The following is a 9758-nucleotide window of genomic DNA, read 5'->3' as shown; positions in this document are numbered from 1 at the left end:
GTCTCTGTGGCGCAACTGGTCAGCGCGTTCGGCTATTAACCGGGAGGTTGTTGGTTCGAAACCGCCCCGAGACGGTGCGTTTGTTGTTCTCGCTCCAACCGCTTTCTTGGCTGCAAAGATGCGCGTTTTTAATGGTGTCAGGAAAATGTTTCCCAAACGGAAATCTTTTCCACTGAGGAAGCACAAAGGGGTTTCTGAATTGATTGAATTTCTAACGTAAAGGACTGCGGATGCTTACAGTCCGAGACAGAAAGCGAAACTGCTGGAGCAACTCAGTACCTGGATGAGGAAAAAAAAGTTCTCAAATATTGTCTCTGATTCTCTTCCTACAGATGCTGCCTGACCTGCTGAGTTGCTCCTGCAATTTCTGGTTTTGTTTTTAACTGAACGTCCATTTCATCTTTCGGGATGAAACACCCAGACCCGCCAATTGCAGATATTTAACCCTTTCGAAACCTGTGAAGTGATTGGATTCAAACAAACTCTGCAATGATTCACTCTTTCTCAGCTCCACAGGCAGAGAGACCTGGGAAATGAAGCTGTCAGTGTGGTTCTGTATTGGTGGGCCGAGAGATGAATGCGATGGACATGAAATCCATTGCGGGTTCCCCACGCAGGTGTGAACCCTGCCGACGACAGTTGAGAACTATCGTCAAAAAGAAAGGGACATTGCTCTACGTTTTTCTTAAAGATGCAAATCAGTGGAGGGGTTGAAATATTTCAATCACATTGGGACTGGTCGGGAATCTGCAACCCACTGCCTGTCAGGGTGGAACAAGCAGATACCCGCAGAGCTGCTTTTGAGGATATGAGCCAAGTGTTTGGAAATGAGACGAGAACAGTGAGGGGCGTGAAGTCGTGGTTGAAATGAGGCAGGCACCTGAGGACAAAGGTGTTTCATTTGCCAGTGAAAGATACTGCTTCAGAAATTTGGTACAATGGAAGGGAAGCAGTGATTGTGATTATCTTTGGCTGTTCACCTTGTGAATGTTCCCATTGCTGCGCATGTCCGTATAACGTCAGAACTCTGCAGCATGGCAGCGTCAGGTCCGCACAGGGCCGGGGCGCAATGGATGACGCATCTGACTCCACCTACCTGTTTCAAATGCAGCTCACAGCTTCTTCACACACCCCAATTAATCTTTCTCATTGTCCTGAAGCCGGCATACGGTTTGAATTCCTGATCTGCAGGAACGAGACTCTTTTCACTGTCTCGCGTCAGTAAGTGTCCCTGAGAACATCAGAGTCACGTCACAGCGCTGTCAGAGGAGGGGAAGCTGAAAGAGCCCCACACGCTGCTCACGGGCACAGTTCACTTTCCGGAATTCACCGCCCCAACCACTGCGGCTCCTGGGAGTGGAAAGGGAACAAACACCAAAACCCAGTCTCAGCTTTGTAAATCTTCAGGAAATAAGAAAACTGATTATCCCTTCCAATCTTCCATCCTGGCCTGACAGCGTTGATTTTAAATGGCTGTCCAGTTAGTGCCGATTCGTTTTGGCTGAAAAAATCTTCCTTATCTCATCCCAGCATTTCTTGCCACAGAGAACTGTGCGGCAGCGTTGTATGGTATTTTGTAAATAACATTCGTTCGCGGGTTGTTTGTATTTAAGGTTCACTAGCCGTTGTTTAATGCTGAGAGAGTTGAGTTGTCTGGACATCATTTCACAGATGTCTTTAATGTAAAGTAATGTGGCTAGGGTTTCTGCAGACCTTGTGTCTGCTAGTGTCAGTTTGTTGATGTGAAATCGTCACACTGGGTTTATTGGGTAGGCAAAAGTGAGGACTGCAGATGTTGGAAACCAAAGCTTGATCAGAGTGGTGCTGGAAAAGCACAGCAGGTCAGACAGCTTCCGAGGAGCAGGAAAACCGACGTTTCGGGCAAAAGCCCTTCATCAGGAATAGAGGCAGGACGCTTCCAGGGATTACGAGATAAATTGGGGGGTGGGTGCTGGGCCGAAGGTAGCAAAGAGTACAATAGGTGAATGGGGGTGGGGATGGAGGTGACAGGTCAGAGAGGAGGGTGGAGTGGACAGTTGAGAAGGGAGATTGGCAGGGAGGACAGGTCATGAGGGCAGCGCTGAGCTGGAAGGTTGGAACTGAGGTAAGGTGGGGGGAGGGGAAATGAGGGAACTGGTGAAGTCCACATTGATGTCCTGGGGTTGAATTTATCCGAGGCGAAAGATGGGGCGTTCTTCCTTCAGGCATCGGGTGGGGAGTGAGCGGCGATGGAGGAAGCCCAGAACCTGCATGTCCTCGGCAGAGTGGGAGGAGGAGTTGAGAGGGTGATGGGGTTGATTGCTGCGGGTGTCCTGGAGATGTTCCCTCAAGCGCTGTGACTTGACTCTGCGAGGAGTCTCCAGTCTCCCCAATGTAGAGGAGACCGCATCGGGAGCAATGGATACAAGCAATGATGTTGGTGGAAGCCTTCTCACGATCGTGGCCTGGGTTCGATTTCCGGGCAGGGAAGCAATTTACAATAGGGCTGTGAGGTGACGATGCTGTCTCCCTGGTAGTCTAGTGGTTAGGATTTGGCGCTTTCACCGCTGCGGCCCGGGTTCGATTCCCGGTCAGGGAAGTGTTTTTCAGTGGATTCTTTGCCTACCCAATCTACTTAAATGCGCTGTACAGTTACTTATTGGTCTTCGTCGTTACTGGCTGCTGCAGTGTGCAGTGCCACGTTGAAATAGTGTCCTGATTCAGGCTTGTTTGTTTGTGTCGGGATCATTGCTTCTGTAGCTGAGTACTTGGTTCGTGTGTGTTGTTTTCCTGTAGACGCTGTTTTGAATTTACCATTGACTGTTCGCTCTACTGTGACATCTAGAATTGGCACTTTGTTGTTGTTCTCCTCTTTTGTGAATTTTATGCCAGTAAGGATATTGTTGATGTGTTGTAGTTTTCCTCTAATTTGCTTCATTTTTTGATGACAAAAGTGTCATCACTGTGGCAGACACAAAGTTTGGGTTGGATCGTTGGAAGGGCTGTTGGCTTGAGACTCTGAATTATTGCTTCTGCTGGGAATCCTGATACTGGTGGTTTCATGGGTGTTTCGTTGATTTGTTTGTAGGGCTTGTTACTGAATATGAAGTGGGTGGTTAAGGCACAGTTCCACGAGCTGGATAGTGCTAACTTTGCTGATGAAGTTGGTGCTGTGTTTGTGTCTTTGGTTCTTCGAGTAGTGTCTCCAGTTTTCTTTGACCACGTTGATGTTAATGGATGTGAACAGGGCTGTTATGTCAAAGGACATCATTATTCCATCATCTTCTAACTTAGTGTCTTTGGTGTTCAGGAATTCTTGGATGGAGTAAATGGAGTGGCGTGAATCTTCGACTTGGTGTTTTAGTCTTCAGTGGAGGCCTTTGACTAGTCTGTATATTAGTGTTCCAAGTAGTGAGACTATGGCCTGAGGGGGGGGGGGGGGGGGGGCGGGGGGTGGGCTCCTGGTTTGAAGAGGAGGAGAACAACAACAAAGTGCCATTCCGAGATATCACAGGAGAGCGAACAGTCAATGGGGAACTTCAAACTAGCGTCTACAGAAAAACAACACACGCAAACCAAGTGCTTAACCAAAGAAGCAATCATCCCAACACCCACAAACGACGCTGCATCAGGACATTATTTCAATGAACCACTACACACTGCATATAGAGGATTATAAAATCATGAGGGATACGGATGAGGTGAACAGCAGGTGTCCTTTCCCTCAGCTGGGCGTTTCAGGATCAGGGAGCAAATATTTTGAGGTGAGTAGAGAAAGATTTTACAAAGACAGGACAAGGATCGTTTTTTAAGAGAGTGGCCTGAGTGCAGAATGAATGTCCAGAAGAAGTCATAGAGTCATAGAGATGTACAGCACAGAAACAGACTGTTTGGTCCAACCTGTCCATGCCGACCAACTATCCCAATCCAATCTATTCCCACCTGACAGCACACGTCCCCATATCCCTCCAAACCCTTCCTATTCGTATACCTAACCAAATGCCTTTTAAATGTTGCAATCGTACTAGACTTCACCACTTCCTCTGGCAGTTCATTCAATAAACGTACCATCCTCTGCGTGAAAGCGTTGCCCCTTAGATCTCTTTTGTATCTTTCCCCTCCAACGATAAACCCATGCCTTCTCGTTCTGGACTCCCCCACCCCAGGGAAAAGACTTTGTCTATTTATCCTATCCATACCCCTCATGATTTTATACACGTACAGTTACAACGTTTAAAAGACATTTAGATAAGTACATGAATATGAAAGTTTCAAAGGTTGATGGGCCAAACACTGGGAGGTGGGACGAGTTTAGTTTGAGAACATACTCAGCATGGACGAGTTGGATGAAGGGTCTGTTCAGTGCTGTCTGACTCTGTGACTGACCTGTACTGGTCTTAAAACCATTTTCTTACCTCCACCCCATAACCATCCACTTCTTTGTTGTTCAAAACTCAGATGAATTTAGCCTTGAATATGTTTAATGACCCCACTTCTGAACTGAATTCCTCTTCGTAATATTCCACTTGCCTCGCTCATTGCCTGCTGCATCTGCCCAACAACTGGCATTGACTGGTGTAGAGGGACTCTGAGACCCCTTTGTACATCCATACATCATTCCTGATGAAGGGCTTGTGCCCGAAATGTTCACTGCCCTGCTTCTCAGATGCTGCCTGACCTGTTGTGCTTTTCCAGTGCCACATTTTTCGACTTTCACCTCGAGTCCTCACTTTCTCCACATTCCAATATATCACCATTTAAACAATGCACTGCTTTTTTATTAAACAGCCAAGGCTATAACTTCACATTGCGGACCTTCACTTGCCATGTGTTTGCCAATTGAGACACAGACCTGGACCAACTTTGGGAAGAGGCAAAACACTGAGTTCTGAACAAAAACCGTAACACACTCAAAACATCGGCTCTGTTTACCTTTCCACAGATGCTGCTCGACCCGTTGGCTTTCTGCAGTATTCGCTGTGTTTGAACTGATAGAAGACAATGGTAATTCTGGGCGGGGCAGGTTGAATTATGAATTGAATAGATGCTTCCTCAACGAGACTGTGCGGACAATGCCCGGGGCTGTCTCTGTGGCGCAATTGGTCAGCGCGTTCGGCTGTTAACCGGAAGGTTGGTGGTTCGAGACCACCCAGGGACGTGGCGTTTTCTGCTCGCGCTCCTACAGCTTTCTTGTCTGCAAAGATGTGCGTTTTTAATGGTGTCAGGAAAATATTTCCCAAACGGAAATCTTTTCCACTGAGGAAGCACAAAGGGGTTTCTGAATTGATTGAATTTCTAACGTAAAGGACTGCGGATGCTGAGAGTCCGAGACAGAAGGCGAAAGTGCGAGAGCAACTCAGTAGGTTTGGCTGTACCTGGGTGAGGGGAAAAAAAGTCCTGAAATGTTGTCTCTGATTCTCTTTCTACAGATGCTGCCTGACCTGCTGAGTTGCTCCTGCAATTTCTGGTTTTGTTTTTAACTGAACGTCCATTTCATCTTTCGGGATGAAACACCCAGACTCGCCATTTGCAGATATTTAACCCTTTCGAAACCTGTGAAGTGATTGGATTCAAACAAACTCTGCAATGATTTACACTTTCTCAGTTCCACAGGCAGAGAGACCTGGGAAGTGAAGCTGTCAGTGTGGTTCTGTATTGGTGGGCCGAGTGGTGAATGCGATGGATATGAAATCCATTGCGGTTTCCCCACGCAGGTGTGAACCCTGCCGACCACAGTTGAGAACTGTCGTCAAAAAGAAAGGGAGATTGCTCCACGGCCTTTTGAAAGATGCAAATCAGTGGGGGGGTGGGGGGGGTGGGGGGGTTGAAATATTTCAATCACATTGGGACTGATCGGGAATCTGCAACCCACTGCCTGTCAGGGTGGAACAAGCTTATACCCACAGAGCTGTTTTTGAGGATATGAGCCAAGTGTTTGGAAGTGAGACGAGAACAGTGAGGGGCGTGAAGTCGTGGTCGAAATGAAGCAGGCACCTGAGGACAAAGGTGTTTTATTTGCCAGTGAAAGATACTGCTTCACAAAGTTGAGTCGATGGAAGGAAAGCAGTGACGGTGATTATCTTTGGCTGTTTACCTCTACCTCAAAAATTCGGCAGAATTTTAAAGTCACAATGAAAAGAAGTAAAAGTGACATTAGGAAGAACGTTTTCGTACAGGGAGTGGTAGGGTCAGTAAGTCCATGTCTGACAGTGACAAAGAGGAAGATTCAATGGACACAAAAGGGAATTCGGTGGTCACGTTCAGATGTGCAGATTTACGCTGAGAAGGCGAGAGAATGAAACGAATAGAGACACACGTTTACTTAAGTGTAGAACCAGCAGAGCGAAGGTGGGCCGCATGGCCTCCGTCTGCGCTGTGACACATGTTGTGATTCAGTGTGAAATCACAGTTCGACCAACAGAATGTGGGAATTTAGAAATAAGTTTATATTTACACAGCCTCCATACGTCTGCGAAACAGCATATTACACGACAGCAGTGGAGGTCTTTGACATCAGGCTCGAACGTGCCTGCCGCGTGCCAGACGAAAACCTGAAGTGTTCTGTGGAAGGGGCGCCGCGTGTGGCAGCAGAGTGGCGCAGCGGGAGCGTGCTGGGCCCATAACCCAGAGGTCGATGGATCGAAACCATCCTCTGCTATTATTCAATGTCACCTCGAGCTGCTTTTCTTAAGATCGGTGCTCTCTTCTGCAAGCTGCCTGCCTTTGCGTCTACTTACCGAGTGTCCAAATGTAGCATATCGATGCACTCGCCAAATCCACTCAACTCGTGTGGCAACATTTTAGAGGTCTCAGTGGTAGTCTGTACTTCGTCTGTTTCCTCTGAACCGAATCGCAAACCCAGTTCTCTGCGATGCCAATCAGCTGGTAAAGTTGAAACACATGCCTTGTGGTTTCGTCCATTCCTTGCACTAATTCGCCACCCTGGTTCAGACGAGAATGACAAGCATGTCAGAAACCGCATCACGACTCAGACATAGTCCCCTACTATTAGGACGGATACCACCGATTGTGAATGACCTCAGAGAGAGAGACAAGTGACAGACAGTCGCCGTGGACTCGATGGGCTGAACGGCTTCTGTCTGTGCGAGAATGATGCTACGTGTTTATGCCGTCCCACTGCCTGTCTCTGGGACAGAGAGGCTGAGGGAGCAAAACTGGTTCATTTTTAACCGTCCCTTCCGTGTTGGACTGCCTGCAGTCCCTCAGCTCAGAGCCGTGGGGATGACTCTCAGTGAGTGAAGGTTTCACTCGGATTCTCTTCATCTGGGACACTTCGGGCTCAGATGTTAACTGCTGCGCGGTCGCAGCAAAGAAAGCAATGCCCACTTTGCAATAGACTTTCCCTAAGATTGCTGCGTGAAGACGATTTCTGAACACCAAGAAGGCTGCACAACAATGTGAATTTACCTGGGCGAAGAGTCCTCGGTGTCCATTTCTTTCGGTCCTGCCAAAACAGCATCTTTCTATCTCTCCGATAACAGACCCTTGGAGAAAGTTCACAATCAAAGTTGTTCATGTTCCCCGCATTAATGTAACTGACACCTCTCACCCCAAGGGTTTCAGAGAGAGAGAGAGAGAGAGAGCAGAAGAGCGAATGGACTCTACCCGCCCCCCACCCTACACTCCGTCCCACCCCCCAGAACAACGTGCAAGTAGAAATAAAATGGTTTAATTATCCACCAGTGGAGGTAGTCCAGTTCCTGGGGATGAGACAAATATCAGCGCCCCTGGGACAGAATGACAAGCAGATGTTCTGGAAACGCTTTGCTGCTTGCAATTCTTGGAGCAATGTGGAATGTACTTCACACTGAGCAAGTTTCAGCTGGCTCAGAGTCTCCGATGTACATTGCTGTGTTTGCCGCCAGCTCAGAGAGAGAACAATAGGAAGGACGTAGGAGTGAATAACGATCCGCGTGGGAGGGCGAATAACTGTTAATGGAGACTGTTAGCGGCTAACAATACGTAGTGTGTCATAGCAGACGAGGTGATAACAAGGAGTCGTTTGTGTGGTAGGGGTCAAGGACATGGGGGAGTTCAGGCCCTAAAGTTATGGAACTCGATATTGAAGACCGGAGGGCTGTAAGGTCTCCAAGTGGAAAATGAGGTGTTGTTCTTACATCTGGAGCTAGAACACTGCTGCAAGCCTGAGACAGAGATGTTGGCCAGGGAACATGGTGATGTGTTAAAGTGGCAGTCAACCGCAAGGTCAGGGCCTTTTTTCTGCGGGCAGAACCGGGATGTTCTGCGAAGCAGTCACCCAGTTTATGCTTCATGCTACATTGGGGAAACGACACTGTGAGCAGCGAATGCAGCGGACTAGGTTGTGGCAAAAGTGCTGCTTCACCTGGCAGGTATGTTTGAGCCCTTGTATATTCAGGAGGGAGCAGGTAAATGGGCAGGTGTTACACATTCGGCGGTTGCAGGGGAAAGTGCCTTGGCACTATGGGAGGTGGGTGTGGGGTGTTGCGAGTGAAGGAAGAGTGGAACCGAGGTGGAACCCCTGGCACAACGGGTGCGTGTTGGGACCATAACCCAGCTGAGAAAGCATTCTCTCCTTTTCACTCAATGTCGTCTTTAGCAGCTTTCCGGTATAACAGCGCTCTGTTCTGCACCTCGCCTTCTCATCTGCTGCCGAAAAAAGCTTGGACATAAATATTTCCCAGTGATATACTGGCCCAATGTGCACAGTCGAGTTGATACACTCGTGGAGGTCTGCGTGGTCTTCTCCTGTTCTCTGTATCCTATGTTGAGGAGGGCAATGCTTGTCACTGGCCACTCGGGTGTCAGAGAAAAGTTTCGAAGCAAAATGGTTGAATTATCTGCCAGTGGAGAGAGCCCGGTTCCCGGGGACGGGACAAACAGCAGCAGGGAGACTGAATGAGAAGCAGCTGTTCGGGAAACTCTTTGCCGCTTACAGGAGTTACAGGAATCTCAAATGTATTTCATACTGAGCAAGTCTCAGGTCGCGCAAGCGGTGTGGTGGGTTGGTCGCGCGGCGGCTCTCTGTCTCGTTGGTCTAGGCGCTTCGGGTCCTTTACTGTGCCGAGTTGCGAGAAGTCCCGGGTTCAAATCCCGGACGAGCCCGCGTTTTTTAACTTGACTTGTGCAAAACTGCCTGATTAATTTTCTCAAAAAACGCCTTCGTGAAACGAGGTTGGGCTGTTTGGAGTACGAATGAGGCAGAAAACAGGGAAGTGAAATGGTTGGAGATAGTGTTCAACAGGTTGACGTGAGTGATGCGGTGTTTGAGGAATGTCAACAATCAAGGTAGATTGGAACATTGGAACAGCTCTCCTCGGAGAACCGAACTTTTCCAAGTCATGAGGGACCTAGAAACAGGAAATAATGTTGTGAAAATGCTCCCACACCTGAAAGGATCCACAACGATTCGGCAAGTGGAAAATGAGGTGTTGTTCTTTCATCTGGAGCTGGAACACTGCTGCAAGCCTGAGACTGAGATGTTGGCCAGGGAACAGGGTGATGTGTTAAAGTGTCAGGCAACCGCAAGGTCAGGGCCTTTTTAGTTAAACTGACACCTCTCACCCAAGGGATTCAGAGAGAGGGAGACAGCAGAAGAGCAAAAGTGCTAGATCACTTTTCCACAAAAGCATCTTCGTTCAACGAGGTCGGACTGCCAGAAGTAGGGGATGGGGCTGAGCTACCATTGCAGCGAACACAGCGAAGGGAAACACTTGTTCAAAGTTAGAACAAGTATTGCAGATTGTTCGCCCACACAATCCGGGTCTGAATGAATCCTC

The 9758-nt window shown here is 48.3% G+C and overlaps 3 non-coding genes across 3 annotated transcripts; all 3 read left to right on the top strand.

Moving 5' to 3' along the window:
* On the top strand, nucleotides 1-74 carry trnan-auu (transfer RNA asparagine (anticodon AUU)). Its single transcript has one exon. It is a non-coding gene; the product is annotated as a tRNA-Asn (tRNA).
* Nucleotides 75-2506: 2432 nt separating this feature from the next.
* Nucleotides 2507-2578, top strand: trnae-uuc (transfer RNA glutamic acid (anticodon UUC)). The gene has a single exon. It is a non-coding gene; the product is annotated as a tRNA-Glu (tRNA).
* Nucleotides 2579-5063: 2485 nt separating this feature from the next.
* trnan-guu (transfer RNA asparagine (anticodon GUU)) lies at nucleotides 5064-5137 on the top strand. The gene has a single exon. It is a non-coding gene; the product is annotated as a tRNA-Asn (tRNA).
* Nucleotides 5138-9758: the final 4621 nt, after the last annotated feature.

The sequence above is a fragment of the Chiloscyllium plagiosum genome, unplaced genomic scaffold (genome assembly GCF_037043375.1).
Source record: "Chiloscyllium plagiosum isolate Xiang-an unplaced genomic scaffold, Cpla_swu_hap1 HiC_scaffold_27, whole genome shotgun sequence".
NCBI classification, from domain to species: domain Eukaryota; kingdom Metazoa; phylum Chordata; class Chondrichthyes; order Orectolobiformes; family Hemiscylliidae; genus Chiloscyllium; species Chiloscyllium plagiosum.
This window is presented reverse-complemented; position numbering and strand designations above follow the sequence as displayed.